General features: G+C 38.1%; 2 long non-coding RNA genes across 2 annotated transcripts; both read left to right on the top strand.

The window, feature by feature from the left end:
* Positions 1 to 305: 305 nt before the first annotated feature.
* LOC143857129 (uncharacterized) lies at positions 306 to 2,014 on the top strand. The gene is made up of 3 exons (XR_013238449.1): positions 306 to 333; positions 511 to 630; positions 1,837 to 2,014. It is a non-coding gene; the product is annotated as an uncharacterized LOC143857129 (long non-coding RNA).
* Positions 2,015 to 2,157: 143 nt separating this feature from the next.
* On the top strand, positions 2,158 to 10,568 carry LOC143857115 (uncharacterized). The gene is made up of 5 exons (XR_013238446.1): positions 2,158 to 2,201; positions 2,288 to 2,338; positions 9,909 to 9,946; positions 10,148 to 10,258; positions 10,375 to 10,568. It is a non-coding gene; the product is annotated as an uncharacterized LOC143857115 (long non-coding RNA).
* The last annotated feature ends 1,389 nt before the right edge of the window (positions 10,569 to 11,957 follow it).

Below are 11,957 nucleotides of genomic sequence, written 5' to 3'. Positions count from 1 at the left end.
TTGTAGTTCAACCGTGTTAGCCTTTTAGCCCTTACCTGCTATATCTAAGTATATTTTGCAGGGGTAAGATGGTCCCTCCCTAATTTACACAGCTCTTTGTCAGAGATATTTAGGAGATTTTTTCTCCTGCTCGATCTTATAGAAGACACGTTTCTAGGTATTTCTTTTTTTAGTGACACACTGACGCGTGCCTCACTCTCTCTCTCTCTCTCTCTCTCTCTCTCTCTCTCTCTCTCGCCCGAGATGCGAGATGCGAGATGCGACACTCTACCTTTCTCTTTCTCTCTCATCCTGTCTCTCGAACCCGCCCTTCATCTGTCTTTGTTGTTCTAGGTTAGGGTTCCCTCCCATTGAGATTCTAATGTTTTTTTTTAAACCTTTTTTGAATTTCAGGTTAGGGTTTCCCTTCAATGAGATTCTAATGGGTCTTTTGAAACCCTTGAATTACGGGTTTGGGTTTCCCCTTAATTTAAGATTCTAATGGGTTTCCTCTAAACCTTTGAATTCCAGGGAATTTGAGAATCAATCATTTATCCCCTTTCTACTACATACTTTCAACGGCTCTGGATCTAAAGATAGATTGACTTTTTTGGTTGAAACTATGGGTATTTCTATGACTGCTTGGGAGAGGTATTTTCATTTGCTTTTATGCTTTAATTTCTTTTATATGTTGGGCTTATTTATTGGGATTTCCACATTATAATGAGATATTATGAGTTGATCAAAACCCAGCATTTTTCTTCTTATTTTCATTTTGAGTTATATGTTCACTTTTGAACGATTCTGTATTCTAATGGTGGAATTATAGGTTGTTTGTTCATGAATTTCGAACTTGAGACTCTAATCGGTCAATGAAACGGATATATACGATTGCATATGAGATTAGGGTTCTTGCCTAAAGCGTAAAAATCTCAATCTTCATGTTGTAACCCTCTTTCTTTTAAGTATCTTTGTTTGAGGTTTCTATAAGGTGGTGCAGCTCTGAAGTAGTTGAATTAGAGAATTTTTTTTTTCATTTATTTACAGGTTTTAGGATAGTTTCGCCGTAAGATTATCTGATTCAATGCACATCATGACGCTAGAAAATATAAATTATAAAGAGATGAATGCAGGTCACTTATTAAGGAAATCATAGCTTATCCTCTCATTGACATAGAGACTTCTTTTATTTATTTACAAGTTTTAGGTAGTTTCACTATAAGGGTTACGAAATTATGCATTGTTGTAAGGCCTTCTAAATTATTGCTCATTATTCTGTGTATCGGTTCTTGGGATTCTTGCTCATTTTTCGGAAACTATTTTAGGGCTGTCGTGGTGGGTTACTTCCCACTGATTTTTATCGTCATTTTACTTCGGTGTTTTCTGGATAGTGCCTTATGTTCGATGAAATGCCACGAAGAAAATTGTTTATATTGTTTGGTTCTTGCTGGTTTTTTTTGTTATCTTTGGATGCCAGTATTTATCTTTTTTCCATTTATGTTATTTTGGTTCTTTATGGGGAGATGATGAAGGGATTCCAGGTGGGTTGTTCATGACTAGTCGGGTTCAACACTGGTTCCTTAGTTTCCTGTTAGTAGCTATGTTTCTTCTTCCCCAATATTTTGTTAGGGTTTTCTTCTCAAAATGCAAAACGAACAGGGCCTAAGATAGTGCCTTATGTTTGATGAAAAGCCACAAAGAAATATTTTCTTTTTCATGCTTCTATTCTAGGATTTATTGATTTTTTTGTTAGGTGTGGCTTCTGTTTCTATTTATGTAGGATGTGAATTATGCCGGGGCATCACCTCCCAATCAGAATGCATTTATATGTCTTCCTTGCATTTTTTTTCTTTGTAGGTTTTCTTTGTAGCGGGATTTGAATTAATTTGTATAGTTTTGGCCTCATTTCTCTTTTGTAAACATCTTCAACGACACAGCTGGTTTGAATCGAGCGATTCTCAAGTACGATATCCATTCCTTATGTCTCGGCTGGCAAGTACCAATATCGAAATCATGAGCACTCTGATCATTTATGGAGTCTAGCAGGCATGAACAGTCTTCTTCCCCTATATGCATTGTAAAGAAACATGTCTTCTTGAAGAATTTATAAATTGAAGTATTTTCGTTGCCAGGATGTTCAAGGTTGAAGGTACTAAACTCTTTGTTTTCATATGCAGGGGAGAAATTATCTAGAGAAGAAGCATTGCAAGATCGCCGAAAAGGTTTCCATTTGGGTTCTTTGAACTTCCAAATATTTCTACACCCTTCATTTCTAACTTTATTGATCTGCATTTTCCTTTGCTTGCAGTTAAAAAATAGAATGATGGATTAGATATCTGGAAGCCTTTTTGCCCCGAAGGTTTCAAAGAGGGATATCCTCACACATTCTCTTTATTTTAACGGCAGTGTCAATTATTGAATTTGTTCAATAGAGATGTTGTTAGAGTTTATCTATTTTTTTTTTTTGGCTTCCAATCTCATTTATCTATTCCATTTTTATGTCATAGATCATTGAGCAATGAAAAAAACTGCCACTGGTGGTTTTGTTGAAATTCAAACAGGGCCTTAGTGTAGGGATTTATCCATTCATGTTACTTCCGTTCTAGATTGGAGTAACTCTTTTAATCATTTGCTTTGTCTTTGTCAATAGGTTGATGGAAATGAACTAAAGCAAGCATGCACTGGCAATTGTTTGTCTTCTGTATTTAGCGAGTTCCAACTATACAAAAACACCAACTTACTTTCGTTTTTTGCTCCCTTCAAAATTTAAATAACTCTTTTATTCATTTACTTTGTGTTTGTCGATATAATGAAAATTAAATAAAGAAAACTTACTTTTGTTTTTTGCTCCCTTCAGAATTTAAATAACTCTTTTATTCATTTACTTTGTGTTTGTTGATATTATGAAAATTAAATAAAGATTGCACTGGCAATTGTTGATCTGCTGTGTTAAGGTATACAAAAAGTTCAGCTTAGGTTATCACTTTCACACCATGACACTTCCACTGATGTCTTATTCAATACTAAAATTTAAAAACTTGATGAGCATAATGTCGTAAACTATAGTTGAATGGAATTGATATTTCCATTCTCACAAATAGTTGGATTATAATATTCTGCCAAACTGAATATCATGTGTTCTGATCTTTTTGATTTATTCTATTCTTATATACCGGATTGGATTTTTTTTATTCCATTGTGTTTGCACTTTTACCTTCATTTTTTTTATGATTCTATTGGTTTTTCACTTTTAGTATAACACGGGATCATGGAAATGGGTTCTGTTTCTTTTATTGCCTTCCAATTTTTTGATGTTTCTTTTCTATCCATATATGAACAGTTTTAGAACATCTTTTTAATTAATCATTTACATTTTCTTTATCGTCCCGTGCATCGCACGGGGTATTTTACTAGTATATATATATATATATATATATATATATATCAAAGAGATATCCTCCCCTTTGTAGGGGCATTCAGTTTTGGACAAAAAATCTGCCACACTATTAGCTTCCCACCAGCTATGAGTGATTTTCTAATCATTAAACGAGCTTAGAAGGTCCATGATTTTCTCCTTTGTCGGTTTCTTTTTCCAAGGGCAATTGTACTCACCGTCAAGAACTTTAACAACTACCAAGGAATCAGATTCAATTCACTCTTTCATTCTGTTTTTTTCCTTTGCAAGGGAGATCACCTTCAGGAAAGCATCAATCTCAAGCTCATGAATGGAAGCTTCCTGGGGTTTCCATTGAGAAAAACGGGCAATGATTTACCCTTGTGGGCTGCACAACAGTCCTCCAATAGCCGTTGATGTCTCAGAGAGAGAGGCATCAGTGTTGATCTTGGTCCATTCCGGTTCTGGATCCAGTCTGATCCATTTGCATCCCCTGTTGGGAGTGTTGGGGCCTGAAGGCCAAGATTGCAGCCAACCCGTTTATTTCTATTGTTGGTGCCTCTTGGAGACGAAGATGGATGCATCTCATTGGAACCAGCACCAGGATATTTCTCAGGATATGCTGTTTGTGGTTGTGGGTATTTCCATGCAGACTCCCATTGTGCTGAAGCCATATGTGGGATATGGAAGCACAGAATGCAAGACGAATAGCTGTTGCAGTTTGTCCAGTCCCAACAAGATTTTGCCGAATCCATTCCTCCTCTCTCTTAGAGTTGGCTTTGGCTTTCTCTGGAATCTGAATCTCCACAGTATCGACCTCCAAATCCATGAAGAGAAAGAGAATGAGAAGAAGGGATGATCCGGGGATTCCCTCTCCGAATTGCATAGGAGGCAGCCTATGTTTCTGGATGCACCAAGCAAGGAGAGCCTGTCTCAAGTTTATAGTTTAGAGCCTGCCATGAAGTGAATCCGTGCTTCGGGATGTGTCCCTTAAACCATACATAGGAATGCCGCAAAACTTTTGGGTGTTTGCTTCTGATTTATTGCCATGCTGATTTCATTGTGAATCCTAAGTCTGGAGACTCTGGACATGGTTTCCACACCGGGATATCAGGCCCTCCAGCTATGGTAAGAGAAGAGAATAGAATGTTTTTTACTTCAGATAGCCATGGATGATTGAAGATTTCAGCCCAATCACCATTTGCCCAAAGGTTTCTAACCTCAGCATTTGCCGGAATTGAGATTATCACAGATCCTATGGATGTTTGGGAGCAGATTGGTCCATCAGGATGCCAAGATTGTTTCCAAAAATCAATCCCCTCCCCATTGCCCAAGATGTAGCAGACATTTCCTTTGGCAATTTCCCTCCCCCGAAAGATGCCTCTAGCTCCTCAGGACATGTTTCGAGGAACATTTGCCTCCCAATAATTCTTTCCTCTTGCATTGAGGATCCGCCAGACACAATTCAGCTGGGCAGCCTGGTTAATGTTATGGGGCTTTCGAATGCGAACTCCTCCTCCGTCCTTTGGTCTGCAAATTGTGCTCCAGGCCACTGGGTGATACCTTCAGGTTAGATAGGGCCACACCAAACAAAATTTCTCGGAATGGTGACTATTTCCTTGAGAGTACAACAGGGAAGTGAGAAAGCCATGGACTATATGGAAACTGTTCAGGACTGCTCTTACCAGCTCCAACCTACAAGCTCTAGAGAGGTGCCTGTTCGACCAGGTAGCAATTCAGCTCCTTACTTTGGCTACAAGAGGTTTGCACATAGCAGAAGACAATCTGGTGGAAGTTAACGGGAGGCCAATATATTTTAATGGGAGGGCTCCTTCATGCCAATGATTTTGCAGATCATTTTTTTCCTGGCATCTGCTGTTAGCAAATAGGATCTCAGATTTCTTCACATTCGCCTCCATGCCAGAGCATTCTCTAAATTTGTTGAGAGATTTTCCGATTTGGAGAGCATTTTCTGGGGTGGCATTGGCAAAGAGCATGACATCATATGCAAAGAACAAGTGAGATACAAAGATGGGGCGTTTAACAAAGGGGGTAGAAATGAGGTTCTTCCTACTGGCTTCTTGAAAAATGGCCGACATCATTTCCATGGTGATACAAAACAGAAGGGGGGAGATCGGGGCCCCTTGTCTCAGGCCATTAGTTGTTTGAAAACCCCTTTGGGCTACTATTGATAATAATAGAGAAGGTTGGGGTGCGATTGCATTGCTGAATCCATCTCCTCCATGTATCATTGAACCCCTGTTTGGCCATAAAACTGGGGAGGGCTTCATGAGCTACATTATCGTAAGCCTTTCTGAGGTCAATCTTGATGCACATCGCTTGCTTGGCACCCTTCCTATGGAAGTTGTGGAGTAAGTCCTAAGTCAAGAGAATATTGTCTTGGATTAACCTTCCCTTTATAAAGGCAGATTGGAAAGGTCCAATGATGCGGTCCATCACAGTGCTGAGCCTATTAGTCATGATCTTAACGATAATCTTGTAGAGCAGGTTGCAGAAGAAAATAGGCCGATATGTATCGGGGGCTGCTGCATCCAGGCCCTTGGGGATGAGAGCAATGTTGGTAGTATTCACCTCCGGAAGAAGAGTTCCTTTGTTGAAGAAATATTGGACACCCTTAGTTACATCTCCTCCTATCAAGTACCAAAAGTGCTGGTAAAAATCACCATTAAAACCATTGGGTCCCGGAGCTTTATTCCCATCCAAGGCTTTTACCACTACTTCAATTTCATCTGGGGAGACTGGGCGGGTGAGATTTTCAGCTTCAGTGGTAGTTAGTCTCCTGTTAGGCTCTGGAATAGAGTTATGATCAACTCTTTTTCCATTATTTAAAAGCCCTTTGAATTAGTTTAGGAAGGTGACCTCAATGATCTCAGCATCAGTTGTAATGTCTCCATTGTGTTTGGTGATGCCCATAATGCTATTTTGATTGCAGTGATGGTTCATTGCAACATGGAAAAAACTGGAATTTGAATCCCCCAAGTTTAGCCATTGAACTCGAGAGTTTTGGTGATTCATTGGTTCTTCCATTCTGGCTGGCAGCTTGCATGCATTCTTCCCTTGCTTTGCCCTCCAGATGTGTAAGATTTTTATCAGCCGATTTAAAGCAATCATATCTTGGACCTTGTGGAGCTTTTGAAGCAGAATTGGCACTTTCCTGTCAATTCTCCCAAACACGTTTTGGTTCCAAACTTTCAGTTCTCGTTTCACTTCATTGAGTTTCTGGACTACTCTGTACATAGGATTTCCTCTATCTTGGATCCCCCATGATTTCTCAACCACCTCATAAACAGAAGTATCCTGGAGCCACTGGAGAAGAATTTGAAAGTCTTTTTGTTGGTCTTCTGATTCTCCATAAGTTGAATTATGAGGGCATGGTCAGAAGTTCCTCGATGAAGTTCCTTGATGCTTGTACATGGCCATTGAATGGGGAAATTGCATAAGCCAGTCATCATTTATCAAAGCTCTGACCATATGTCTCAATCTAATATCATCCTGAGAGTTATTATTCCAGGATAGAACTTGGCCAATGGTTTTGAGGTCCTTCAGAGCACATGCTTCAATACAATCATTGAATTCCTCCAATTCCCTATAAACACGGTCAGGGCCTCCCATCCTCTGATCCGGGAATCTGGTAGTGTTGAAGTCACCAGCAACAATCCACGGCCTGTTGATGGCGGATGCGAGGTTACAAATATCCTCCCATAAATCTCTTCGTTCACTCCCACTGTTAGAAGCATATACAGCAGTAAGCAAGAAGCTTACCTTTATTTGGGTCCAAGTAATCTCGGCATGAACAAATTGTCTAGAATCTTTTCGAATAGAAATTTGAATGATTTTAGGATCCCAAATCACCCAGATCCTTCCTTTGGTGGTATGAGAGTAATTTCCATAGGTACTCAAACGTTCACAATTATCAGAAGAATAATGCTCCATTAATTCTTTGCTAGCTTTTGTTTCTAGTAAACATAAGAATGGGGCACATTTTTTTTTTTTTTTTTGATGGGTAATGGGGCACATTTCTTGTTGATTAGAGACTGGATTTCCTGTCTCCTTAATGCCAAGCAGAGGCTCCTAGCATTCTAGATCCCGAAGTTCATCATCATCAACTAAGTGTTGGTCCTCCTCCGCAATCATCTGAGCTATTTTTTCGCTTTTACTGAGCTCGGTTTCCTTGTCCCCCTTTTGAACAGGTTTGTTTTCTGTTCCAGCTTACTCAACGTGCTCTTTAGCTATTCTTCATTTTCTTCTACCTCAGTAAGGATAGCATATGGGTTTTGGGTTTGGAGGATACTTGAAGGTTCCCCCTGTTGATCGCAAGGAGACTCAACTTCTTCTGCTTCATTTTGTATTTCTTGATTTTTCAGGTCTCGTGTCTCAACCACCTCTTCAGCAACAGTTTCCTGATCTGTCTCCTTCGGAATCTCCTTTTACTGAATAGGCCTCCACTCTTTCCTCTGTTTTTTCTCTGTTTTATTGTTTTTGGGGCAGGAGAGGTTATTGTAGTTAAAAGTTTTACACTCCTTGCTGGATGGTGGCCTCCCATTCTTACTCCACCTTCTGCAGGGTGGTGCCTAATGATGGGTGGTGTTAAGATCCGAACTGATGTGAGCTCTATTCTATTCGGTGAAAGTGTGAAGATCATAACTTGTTCATTGCACATAAGGGTGCAATGAACAAGCTATTTGGCATTTGTTTAACTACTTACCATCTATGAAAAAAGTTCCTCGGTTATCTTTCGATCCATTCTTATGATTTTAAGATCAAGGATGCCTTAGTATTTTTCTTTCTCCTACAAGTGCCCAATTACATTTCATCTAACCACAATTACTAAAGGGCACACACAAAGTGGCCAGTCTGCTCTCCCTATGTGGATTAGTGAAATCAAACATGGTCTGTACTTGCTTTTGCATTTATTTATATCTATGCATGCCGACATGAGTTTAAACGGATTTATATTCTTCACACTTTTGTTTTTGGTGATTACCAATGAATGTCAGTCTCTCTTTGGTTTTCAAATCTGTCTCTGGTTCTGAGTTTTGTTGTTGCACATTGAGCACATGGCATCATTTATGTATAACCAATGTTAAAATCGTATGATTCACGATTTGAATCCCATCGAATCGTGGGTAAAACGATTCAATTCGGAAGGAAGACTTGTTTTCTGTAAAAGTCGCACTTGTGTAAAAATTACATGATTTTTACTTTTCTTTTTACGAGATTTTTTGCTTATTTTCCTGTGGTCGACCCTTTGTGATTAAACCCCTTATACATCGTATATATACCTCTCGCCCCCACTTATAACCTAAACACAACTAAAGAAAGCCGTAACTCTATTATTCTCCTCCTTTCTTCGTTTTCTTCTCTTCTTTCATTCTTCTCCTCCTCGTCCTTCCGACGTTGTACCAACTTATAACCTATAAAGCCCTTCTCATCCTTATATTTAATTTAATTTTATGGTTTTAAATGGAAAATAGATAATTGCTCATTTTATTCTGTTTTTTTAACTTTTTATATTTTTAATATATTTTCTCTTTTTTATATGTAAATCAGAATAAATCTTACTATTTACGATTCGATTCGATTCGAAGCCTGTTACGATTCGATTTTGATTTTCAGAACCTTGATCTAGATAATATATTCATATAACCCTTGAATGCCTATGTATGTGTTATACCCAATTTATTATGTTGATTACATTAAAAGTCACACTTGGCCTGGGTCATGTTTGAAACTTTGTCGAGTGCTTGATAGAAAATCTCCTGAATGTAGTCCAACAAAACCAAAACTGTGCCATAATCTGATCGAATTGCTCCTTCAAATGGCTGAAGTACAGTCAAGTTACAACATGTTCTCCGACAGCCTCTTAACTGTTTACATTTGTCCTTTCCAGAAGGGGGTATCTTTGTCATTCTGGAAGGCACTGTTTTTTATTTGTTGAATCAACTGGTCCTTTAGCAAAGATGGAAATATTCTATATTAATTCACATCTAAACCCATCAACCCACATGCATCTCTTACCCCATATCTGCTTTTACAGAAATAGGAATCCCGTGCAACTTGGAAACTCCACTTCCTTTCGAAATTATTTCCTGATTCAGCACACATTGTCATGGCTATTAGGAAACAACCTCAACTAATCTTTTTTCTTTTTTTTAGCAATTATAGTTTTGATGCATTTCTCCTTGGATCTCAGCTTGATACAAATGAGAATTAGTTATGTTTGTCAGTTTCATTTGTTTGGTAGAGTGAAGTGATTTCCTGAAGGTGCTATGAGATCCACCCAAACATGAAAAATCAGTCATTTTTCTATGTAATGAATTTCGTCATTGAATTGGTTTTATCTCCATGCCTTTATAGAAATATCCGAAAGGTGTGGTAATGATACTTGATCAGCTCCGGAATCAGCCTTCTTTCTTCTTCCAATATAACTATATTAATGCTTGTGTGCCATCTCTTTGATTATTCGATTGCGATGTATTTGATTATTTGATTTTTCTTTGTTGATACTTTGCAGAAGCGAACTTTTCTTTGTTATACGCAAAAACTGAAATGGTGAGTCATCTAGAAGTTGTTGGTAATGGCATTACATTTTGGACTAAAATAATTTTTTTTTTCTTTGCGGAATTAAGTCTTATTTAATGTACTTATATTTTTTCAATGATCTCTATGCTTCATTTACTATTTTTCCGTTTACTCTGTCAGTTCCCAAATTGACTTTTGTTATGTTTTTGTGTTCTTTTCAATCTTCACCAGTTCTCCAGGGGCGTTTGGAATGACATTAAAAAGGCATTATGAGAAGTATCTCTCGGAATATGAATTAGCAAAGGAAGATGTTGATGGAGAGTTCTGCTTACAGTGTCACAGGTCTGAACTCTCTCTCTCTCTCTCTCTCTCTCTCTCTCTCTCTCTCTCCATATTGTATATGCATATTCTTTCTTTTGCAAATCTTTGCTAATAACAATAGCGCTTCTGGCGACTAGGTGAATTGTGGCACGTGCGGTGAATGGGACCACATTTGGTTGTGACACACGGCTGGGTCTTGGTGCATTCTAGGTATAATATGTCTGCCCCATCATCCCCTTTCATGATATGGACTATGTTTGTCCAATTTGAAAAATTCATAAACAGATGGATCTGTTTTGGTAGTCCTGTTAAGGAATTTCTTGCTTGAAAAATGCATAAACAGATGGACGCAACTTTGTATCAGTTTTCACATTAAATGTTGCATGAATCATCGAAGTTGATTTGACTGCCAAAACTGATGGATCTTGTTTGGCAGTCTTGTTACGGAATTTCTAGCTTGAAAATAACCATTGCTTTTTATTGTGATTAGCATTCTAAAATTGTCCCCCGTGAGTAGATCTTCTTTTTATTTTTTTATACATGTTAGATAGTTCCATAGTTATTGTTTAGTAGTTAGGGTGCTTGTTTTCATTATACGAATGATTTGTGGATGTTTTCTTGGTCTATGGGATGCATGAATTTTTGTTTCTTCTATCATGTGTATTTATTTCTCTAGGCTTCTATGGGACCCCTAGAGGAGGGTAGAAGCTCATTAGAGACCGGGCGAGGGGAGGGGGGGGGAATCTCTAGAGGGACATTGCCCTCTGAACATACAAAATGCTATCGTAGTTAATGCATGGAGGGGGCTGAGATTCTTAGGGTGGGGGAGAAGGGTTCCTAGAGAGACGGAGATCTAGACATGTGAAAAAGAGGGTGTGTTGGCTCATAGTAGGGGTAAGTGACAAATAGTAGACTGGCTTAAGAATTCGTCATAGGATGTGGGTCTTTTATAAAATCTCCAAAAAATCATGCTTTGAGTCTTTGAAACTTAAATAGGTTCATTTGTGTTTGTCATATATTTTATTTAGTTTGGATTGCGGGAATTTTATGAAAATTTTGGAAAGGAAAAGTATTTTTAAAATTTCGTCACTGAATTGGTTTGATCTCTTATCCAAGCCTTGATAGAAATATCTGAAAGGGTATATTTCTTTCTTTTCCCAATCGATCTCATTGGCAAAGTAATCAAGGTAACGCCACTTGATCGGCTTTGGAATCAGCCTTTTCTTTTTCTCTTTCAATATTTACATTACTGCTTTTATGTTATGTCTCTGATTGTTTTTTCTTCGTAGATATTCTGCTACAGAAAGTGAACTATTCTTTGTTGGCTGTAAAAACTGAAACAGTGAACTCATCCATAAGCAGTTGGTAATTGCATTACATGTTGGACTACAATAGTTTTTATTTATTTGTGGAATTAATTCTCTTATTTATTATACTGATATTTTTTTAGTAATCTCTACGTGTCATTTACTACTTTTGCATTTACTCTGCCAGTTCCCTTGAAAATTAACCTTTGTTATATTTCTGTTTTCTTTTCACTCTTGACCATTACTCTGGGTGCGTTGGGAATACATTAAAAAGCATTACGACTATGAATTAGCAAATGACGATGTTGATGGAGAGTGCTGCTTACCATGTCACAGGTCTCTCTCTCTCTCTCTCTCTCTCTCCATATTGTATATGCATATTGTTTCTTTTGCAAATATTCGTTGACAATAGT

The sequence above is a fragment of the Tasmannia lanceolata genome, unplaced genomic scaffold (assembly GCF_043159265.1).
Source record: "Tasmannia lanceolata isolate RefF3 unplaced genomic scaffold, GAP_Taslan_0.1 ptg000024l, whole genome shotgun sequence".
NCBI classification, from domain to species: Eukaryota; Viridiplantae; Streptophyta; class Magnoliopsida; order Canellales; family Winteraceae; genus Tasmannia; species Tasmannia lanceolata.
Note: the sequence above shows the minus strand (reverse complement) of the source record. Positions and strands in the feature narration are given on the sequence as shown.